The 9,093-nt window shown below is 46.1% G+C and overlaps 4 non-coding genes across 4 annotated transcripts; all 4 read left to right on the top strand.

Annotated features, from left to right (window-relative positions):
* Positions 1-238: 238 nt before the first annotated feature.
* Positions 239-429, top strand: LOC130311823 (U2 spliceosomal RNA). The gene has a single exon (XR_008860102.1). It is a non-coding gene; the product is annotated as a U2 spliceosomal RNA (small nuclear RNA).
* A 2,089-nt stretch (positions 430-2,518) lies between these two features.
* LOC130311822 (U2 spliceosomal RNA) lies at positions 2,519-2,709 on the top strand. Its single transcript, XR_008860101.1, has one exon. It is a non-coding gene; the product is annotated as a U2 spliceosomal RNA (small nuclear RNA).
* Positions 2,710-4,805: 2,096 nt separating this feature from the next.
* On the top strand, positions 4,806-4,996 carry LOC130311820 (U2 spliceosomal RNA). The gene has a single exon (XR_008860100.1). It is a non-coding gene; the product is annotated as a U2 spliceosomal RNA (small nuclear RNA).
* Positions 4,997-7,088: 2,092 nt separating this feature from the next.
* On the top strand, positions 7,089-7,279 carry LOC130311819 (U2 spliceosomal RNA). The gene has a single exon (XR_008860099.1). It is a non-coding gene; the product is annotated as a U2 spliceosomal RNA (small nuclear RNA).
* The last annotated feature ends 1,814 nt before the right edge of the window (positions 7,280-9,093 follow it).

Raw genomic sequence — 9,093 nt, 5'->3', positions numbered from 1 at the left:
AGGGTTCCTGGCAAATCCGGGTTATGGATTGCATTTAAAAAGGCCCCGTGGGAGTGCAATGGGCCCCTGTCTTGCTGCTTAGCAATAATGGTATGGGTTTAGGTTCTGCTGTGTGTACTGGTGGTTGACTGCCCCCCAGCCCAGAGTGTGCATGGAAAATTGTCTGGCAGCCTCCCTGACAGCAAGCAGTGATAGTGCCCATGAAGGGGACCTTGTTGGGCCCGCCCCTTTCACGGTTATCGCTTCTCGGCCTTTTGGCTAAGATCAAGTGTAGTATCTGTTCTTATCAGTTTAATATCTGATACGTCCCCTATCTGGGGACCATATATTAAATGGATTTTTGAGAACGGGGGCCGATTTCGAAGCTTGCTTCCGTCGCCCTATGCATTGACCCGATATGGCAGTATCTTCGGGTACAGTGCACCACCCCCTTACAGGGTTAAAAAGAAAGATTCCTACTTTCATTGCTACCTGCTTGCTGGCTAGCCAGCTAGCCAGCCCTGTGGGCCTTGCTGCTGCTGCAGCCAATAAACAAAAGGTGGTGCTGCTGCTGCTTCTGCTGCTTCTGCTTCTGCTTGTGTCTGGCCCCTGTTGGAGCGTCCAGGCACAGGACTTCTGCTGCTGCTGACTAAATGGCCTCCTTAATTGGATCATTTGAGTAGCCAGCACACCTGTGCAGGTAGGGCATGACATGATAGGCAGCTGCCTTGATAGCGGGTGGGTGCTGAATGTTCCTAATTGACAAAATAAGATTAATGCTTATGAAGAAATATAAAATCTCATCCCTTCCCCAATATCGCGCCACACCCCTACCCCTTAATTCCCTGGTTGAACGTGATGGACATATGTCTTTTTTCGACCGTACTAACTATGTAACTATGTAACATAACATGGGGGGGGGGGGGGTCTCCTGGCTGTTCACACAGGTGTGTCATTGCTGTACATTGACCATGCATTGCTTCTGTGGTATTGCAAAGGCAAAGACAAATGCTTCCAGCCATCCATTGCACTAATGGATTGGTCATCAGCTGGCTGTCTATGTCCCGCATCAATATAGACCAAAGTACAGAGGGTTAGGCTATGCTATTGTGCACCTACCTGATGCATCAGAAGGTGCGAGGCCCTTGCTAAATTCTGTGCACAGACTTTGAGATCTATGCTTTAGACTGTATCTAAACCTGCTCCAACATGGACTGACATTCTGGCCTACTTTCAGCCGATGCGACTTGTCTGTCGCTGAACAGTCGCTTTTTATGTATTCAGCACCTATGTATAATGTTGTAAAAATGCTCTAGAAGCTAAAGTCGCAGAAATGTCACACATATTTGGCCTGCAACTTTCTGTGCGACAAATTCAGACAGGAAAAATCAGTATAAATCCTTAGAAAATTATCCCCCAGTGTCTCCATCTGCTGGCGGTATTGAATAAGCATTGCTGCACTGATGGGGTATGCATTAGACGAAAAAAAAGAAGAAAAAGAAGAATAATACGCCCAGAAAAGAGGCGAAAAGGAGAAAAACGTAAAAAAACGTGAAAAAAAAGTAAGAGGAAGAGAAGGGAAAAAAAGGTGGAAATGGGTTTAAAAGTGATTTCGGCGGAGAAATATATATATATATATATATATATATATATATATATATATATATGCGCACACACACACATAGATATAAACGTATTCTCCGTTGAGATATTGCAGCCGCTGCTGTGTCCAGGCCCAGGAGCCTTAGCACTGTGCTGTGATGTCACTCAATACCACTGACATCACTAGGTGTAAACAACATCTCTCCTTTGCTGTGTATGTGACTATGGAGCTGTTTGGTGATGTCGTCTATTACGGCCTTCATAGAAGCAACAGGAGATTGTTGCATCCATCTTGAACCCTCAGAACTACAGTGCTATGATGTCACTCACTTCCACAGGCCTTGCAGAGTGTAAACAACAACAACCCAGCTTTGTTGTGTATGTAACCAAAGGGATTTGTGATGTCACCTAGAACCTTCACAGCAGCGACAGCTTTATGAGGAGCATCAGCACTGCTCTGCCTGAGCAGAACCATCACCGCCATAGGTTGTCAAATAACCCGGATTTAACCCACACAGGTAAGTCCAATGGGGTGCAGGCATGTCCTCTATGCTTACAGCTTCCCGTGGGTGTTGGTTTGATACCGTTTGGGGACAGCCAAGGAGGCATCTGCAGGCAACAAAGGTAGGTGTGTGCTTGTGTGTGTGTTTCCTATGCAGATCCTAAGCCCAGTGTCACATGCAAGTAGGAGGAGTAAGAAGGGTTCCTGGCAAATCCGGGTTATGGATTGCATTTAAAAAGGCCCCGTGGGAGTGCAATGGGCCCCTGTCTTGCTGCTTAGCAATAATGGTATGGGTTTAGGTTCTGCTGTGTGTACTGGTGGTTGACTGCCCCCCAGCCCAGAGTGTGCATGGAAAATTGTCTGGCAGCCTCCCTGACAGCAAGCAGTGATAGTGCCCATGAAGGGGACCTTGTTGGGCCCGCCCCTTTCACGGTTATCGCTTCTCGGCCTTTTGGCTAAGATCAAGTGTAGTATCTGTTCTTATCAGTTTAATATCTGATACGTCCCCTATCTGGGGACCATATATTAAATGGATTTTTGAGAACGGGGGCCGATTTCGAAGCTTGCTTCCGTCGCCCTATGCATTGACCCGATATGGCAGTATCTTCGGGTACAGTGCACCACCCCCTTACAGGGTTAAAAAGAAAGATTCCTACTTTCATTGCTACCTGCTTGCTGGCTAGCCAGCTAGCCAGCCCTGTGGGCCTTGCTGCTGCTGCAGCCAATAAACAAAAGGTGGTGCTGCTGCTGCTTCTGCTGCTTCTGCTTCTGCTTGTGTCTGGCCCCTGTTGGAGCGTCCAGGCACAGGACTTCTGCTGCTGCTGACTAAATGGCCTCCTTAATTGGATCATTTGAGTAGCCAGCACACCTGTGCAGGTAGGGCATGACATGATAGGCAGCTGCCTTGATAGCGGGTGGGTGCTGAATGTTCCTAATTGACAAAATAAGATTAATGCTTATGAAGAAATATAAAATCTCATCCCTTCCCCAATATCGCGCCACACCCCTACCCCTTAATTCCCTGGTTGAACGTGATGGACATATGTCTTTTTTCGACCGTACTAACTATGTAACTATGTAACATAACATGGGGGGGGGGGGGGGTCTCCTGGCTGTTCACACAGGTGTGTCATTGCTGTACATTGACCATGCATTGCTTCTGTGGTATTGCAAAGGCAAAGACAAATGCTTCCAGCCATCCATTGCACTAATGGATTGGTCATCAGCTGGCTGTCTATGTCCCGCATCAATATAGACCAAAGTACAGAGGGTTAGGCTATGCTATTGTGCACCTACCTGATGCATCAGAAGGTGCGAGGCCCTTGCTAAATTCTGTGCACAGACTTTGAGATCTATGCTTTAGACTGTATCTAAACCTGCTCCAACATGGACTGACATTCTGGCCTACTTTCAGCCGATGCGACTTGTCTGTCGCTGAACAGTCGCTTTTTATGTATTCAGCACCTATGTATAATGTTGTAAAAATGCTCTAGAAGCTAAAGTCGCAGAAATGTCACACATATTTGGCCTGCAACTTTCTGTGCGACAAATTCAGACAGGAAAAATCAGTATAAATCCTTAGAAAATTATCCCCCAGTGTCTCCATCTGCTGGCGGTATTGAATAAGCATTGCTGCACTGATGGGGTATGCATTAGACGAAAAAAAAGAAGAAAAAGAAGAATAATACGCCCAGAAAAGAGGCGAAAAGGAGAAAAACGTAAAAAAACGTGAAAAAAAAGTAAGAGGAAGAGAAGGGAAAAAAAGGTGGAAATGGGTTTAAAAGTGATTTCGGCGGAGAAATATATATATATATATATATATATATATATATATATATATATATATATATGCGCACACACACACATAGATATAAACGTATTCTCCGTTGAGATATTGCAGCCGCTGCTGTGTCCAGGCCCAGGAGCCTTAGCACTGTGCTGTGATGTCACTCAATACCACTGACATCACTAGGTGTAAACAACATCTCTCCTTTGCTGTGTATGTGACTATGGAGCTGTTTGGTGATGTCGTCTATTACGGCCTTCATAGAAGCAACAGGAGATTGTTGCATCCATCTTGAACCCTCAGAACTACAGTGCTATGATGTCACTCACTTCCACAGGCCTTGCAGAGTGTAAACAACAACAACCCAGCTTTGTTGTGTATGTAACCAAAGGGATTTGTGATGTCACCTAGAACCTTCACAGCAGCGACAGCTTTATGAGGAGCATCAGCACTGCTCTGCCTGAGCAGAACCATCACCGCCATAGGTTGTCAAATAACCCGGATTTAACCCACACAGGTAAGTCCAATGGGGTGCAGGCATGTCCTCTATGCTTACAGCTTCCCGTGGGTGTTGGTTTGATACCGTTTGGGGACAGCCAAGGAGGCATCTGCAGCCAACAAAGGTAGGTGTGTGCTTGTGTGTGTGTTTCCTATGCAGATCCTAAGCCCAGTGTCACATGCAAGTAGGAGGAGTAAGAAGGGTTCCTGGCAAATCCGGATTATGGATTGCATTTAAAAAGGCCCCGTGGGAGTGCAATGGGCCCCTGTCTTGCTGCTTAGCAATAATGGTATGGGTTTAGGTTCTGCTGTGTGTACTGGTGGTTGACTGCCCCCCAGCCCAGAGTGTGCATGGAAAATTGTCTGGCAGCCTCCCTGACAGCAAGCAGTGATAGTGCCCATGAAGGGGACCTTGTTGGGCCCGCCCCTTTCACGGTTATCGCTTCTCGGCCTTTTGGCTAAGATCAAGTGTAGTATCTGTTCTTATCAGTTTAATATCTGATACGTCCCCTATCTGGGGACCATATATTAAATGGATTTTTGAGAACGGGGGCCGATTTCGAAGCTTGCTTCCGTCGCCCTATGCATTGACCCGATATGGCAGTATCTTCGGGTACAGTGCACCACCCCCTTACAGGGTTAAAAAGAAAGATTCCTACTTTCATTGCTACCTGCTTGCTGGCTAGCCAGCTAGCCAGCCCTGTGGGCCTTGCTGCTGCTGCAGCCAATAAACAAAAGGTGGTGCTGCTGCTGCTTCTGCTGCTTCTGCTTCTGCTTGTGTCTGGCCCCTGTTGGAGCGTCCAGGCACAGGACTTCTGCTGCTGCTGACTAAATGGCCTCCTTAATTGGATCATTTGAGTAGCCAGCACACCTGTGCAGGTAGGGCATGACATGATAGGCAGCTGCCTTGATAGCGGGTGGGTGCTGAATGTTCCTAATTGACAAAATAAGATTAATGCTTATGAAGAAATATAAAATCTCATCCCTTCCCCAATATCGCGCCACACCCCTACCCCTTAATTCCCTGGTTGAACGTGATGGACATATGTCTTTTTTCGACCGTACTAACTATGTAACTATGTAACATAACATGGGGGGGGGGGGGGTCTCCTGGCTGTTCACACAGGTGTGTCATTGCTGTACATTGACCATGCATTGCTTCTGTGGTATTGCAAAGGCAAAGACAAATGCTTCCAGCCATCCATTGCACTAATGGATTGGTCATCAGCTGGCTGTCTATGTCCCGCATCAATATAGACCAAAGTACAGAGGGTTAGGCTATGCTATTGTGCACCTACCTGATGCATCAGAAGGTGCGAGGCCCTTGCTAAATTCTGTGCACAGACTTTGAGATCTATGCTTTAGACTGTATCTAAACCTGCTCCAACATGGACTGACATTCTGGCCTACTTTCAGCCGATGCGACTTGTCTGTCGCTGAACAGTCGCTTTTTATGTATTCAGCACCTATGTATAATGTTGTAAAAATGCTCTAGAAGCTAAAGTCGCAGAAATGTCACACATATTTGGCCTGCAACTTTCTGTGCGACAAATTCAGACAGGAAAAATCAGTATAAATCCTTAGAAAATTATCCCCCAGTGTCTCCATCTGCTGGCGGTATTGAATAAGCATTGCTGCACTGATGGGGTATGCATTAGACGAAAAAAAAGAAGAAAAAGAAGAATAATACGCCCAGAAAAGAGGCGAAAAGGAGAAAAACGTAAAAAAACGTGAAAAAAAAGTAAGAGGAAGAGAAGGGAAAAAAAGGTGGAAATGGGTTTAAAAGTGATTTCGGCGGAGAATATATATATATATATATATATATATATATATATATATATATATATATGCGCACACACACACATAGATATAAACGTATTCTCCGTTGAGATATTGCAGCCGCTGCTGTGTCCAGGCCCAGGAGCCTTAGCACTGTGCTGTGATGTCACTCAATACCACTGACATCACTAGGTGTAAACAACATCTCTCCTTTGCTGTGTATGTGACTATGGAGCTGTTTGGTGATGTCGTCTATTACGGCCTTCATAGAAGCAACAGGAGATTGTTGCATCCATCTTGAACCCTCAGAACTACAGTGCTATGATGTCACTCACTTCCACAGGCCTTGCAGAGTGTAAACAACAACAACCCAGCTTTGTTGTGTATGTAACCAAAGGGATTTGTGATGTCACCTAGAACCTTCACAGCAGCGACAGCTTTATGAGGAGCATCAGCACTGCTCTGCCTGAGCAGAACCATCACCGCCATAGGTTGTCAAATAACCCGGATTTAACCCACACAGGTAAGTCCAATGGGGTGCAGGCATGTCCTCTATGCTTACAGCTTCCCGTGGGTGTTGGTTTGATACCGTTTGGGGACAGCCAAGGAGGCATCTGCAGGCAACAAAGGTAGGTGTGTGCTTGTGTGTGTGTTTCCTATGCAGATCCTAAGCCCAGTGTCACATGCAAGTAGGAGGAGTAAGAAGGGTTCCTGGCAAATCCGGGTTATGGATTGCATTTAAAAAGGCCCCGTGGGAGTGCAATGGGCCCCTGTCTTGCTGCTTAGCAATAATGGTATGGGTTTAGGTTCTGCTGTGTGTACTGGTGGTTGACTGCCCCCCAGCCCAGAGTGTGCATGGAAAATTGTCTGGCAGCCTCCCTGACAGCAAGCAGTGATAGTGCCCATGAAGGGGACCTTGTTGGGCCCGCCCCTTTCACGGTTATCGCTTCTCGGCCTTTTGGCTAAGATCAAGTGTAGTATCTGTTCTTATCAGTTTAATATCTGATACGTCCCCTATCTGGGGACCATATATTAAATGGATTTTTGAGAACGGGGGCCGATTTCGAAGCTTGCTTCCGTCGCCCTATGCATTGACCCGATATGGCAGTATCTTCGGGTACAGTGCACCACCCCCTTACAGGGTTAAAAAGAAAGATTCCTACTTTCATTGCTACCTGCTTGCTGGCTAGCCAGCTAGCCAGCCCTGTGGGCCTTGCTGCTGCTGCAGCCAATAAACAAAAGGTGGTGCTTCTGCTGCTTCTGCTTCTGCTTGTGTCTGGCCCCTGTTGGAGCGTCCAGGCACAGGACTTCTGCTGCTGCTGACTAAATGGCCTCCTTAATTGGATCATTTGAGTAGCCAGCACACCTGTGCAGGTAGGGCATGACATGATAGGCAGCTGCCTTGATAGCGGGTGGGTGCTGAATGTTCCTAATTGACAAAATAAGATTAATGCTTATGAAGAAATATAAAATCTCATCCCTTCCCCAATATCGCGCCACACCCCTACCCCTTAATTCCCTGGTTGAACGTGATGGACATATGTCTTTTTTCGACCGTACTAACTATGTAACTATGTAACATAACATGGGGGGGGGGGGGTCTCCTGGCTGTTCACACAGGTGTGTCATTGCTGTACATTGACCATGCATTGCTTCTGTGGTATTGCAAAGGCAAAGACAAATGCTTCCAGCCATCCATTGCACTAATGGATTGGTCATCAGCTGGCTGTCTATGTCCCGCATCAATATAGACCAAAGTACAGAGGGTTAGGCTATGCTATTGTGCACCTACCTGATGCATCAGAAGGTGCGAGGCCCTTGCTAAATTCTGTGCACAGACTTTGAGATCTATGCTTTAGACTGTATCTAAACCTGCTCCAACATGGACTGACATTCTGGCCTACTTTCAGCCGATGCGACTTGTCTGTCGCTGAACAGTCGCTTTTTATGTATTCAGCACCTATGTATAATGTTGTAAAAATGCTCTAGAAGCTAAAGTCGCAGAAATGTCACACATATTTGGCCTGCAACTTTCTGTGCGACAAATTCAGACAGGAAAAATCAGTATAAATCCTTAGAAAATTATCCCCCAGTGTCTCCATCTGCTGGCGGTATTGAATAAGCATTGCTGCACTGATGGGGTATGCATTAGACGAAAAAAAAGAAGAAAAAGAAGAATAATACGCCCAGAAAAGAGGCGAAAAGGAGAAAAACGTAAAAAAACGTGAAAAAAAAGTAAGAGGAAGAGAAGGGAAAAAAAGGTGGAAATGGGTTTAAAAGTGATTTCGGCGGAGAAATATATATATATATATATATATATATATATATATATATATATATATGCGCACACACACACATAGATATAAACGTATTCTCCGTTGAGATATTGCAGCCGCTGCTGTGTCCAGGCCCAGGAGCCTTAGCACTGTGCTGTGATGTCACTCAATACCACTGACATCACTAGGTGTAAACAACATCTCTCCTTTGCTGTGTATGTGACTATGGAGCTGTTTGGTGATGTCGTCTATTACGGCCTTCATAGAAGCAACAGGAGATTGTTGCATCCATCTTGAACCCTCAGAACTACAGTGCTATGATGTCACTCACTTCCACAGGCCTTGCAGAGTGTAAACAACAACAACCCAGCTTTGTTGTGTATGTAACCAAAGGGATTTGTGATGTCACCTAGAACCTTCACAGCAGCGACAGCTTTATGAGGAGCATCAGCACTGCTCTGCCTGAGCAGAACCATCACCGCCATAGGTTGTCAAATAACCCGGATTTAACCCACACAGGTAAGTCCAATGGGGTGCAGGCATGTCCTCTATGCTTACAGCTTCCCGTGGGTGTTGGTTTGATACCGTTTGGGGACAGCCAAGGAGGCATCTGCAGGCAACAAAGGTAGGTGTGTGCTTGTGTGTGTGTTTCCTATGCAGATCCTAAGCCC

This window comes from Hyla sarda, unplaced genomic scaffold (genome assembly GCF_029499605.1).
Source record: "Hyla sarda isolate aHylSar1 unplaced genomic scaffold, aHylSar1.hap1 scaffold_1679, whole genome shotgun sequence".
NCBI classification, from domain to species: domain Eukaryota; kingdom Metazoa; phylum Chordata; class Amphibia; order Anura; family Hylidae; genus Hyla; species Hyla sarda.
This window is presented reverse-complemented; position numbering and strand designations above follow the sequence as displayed.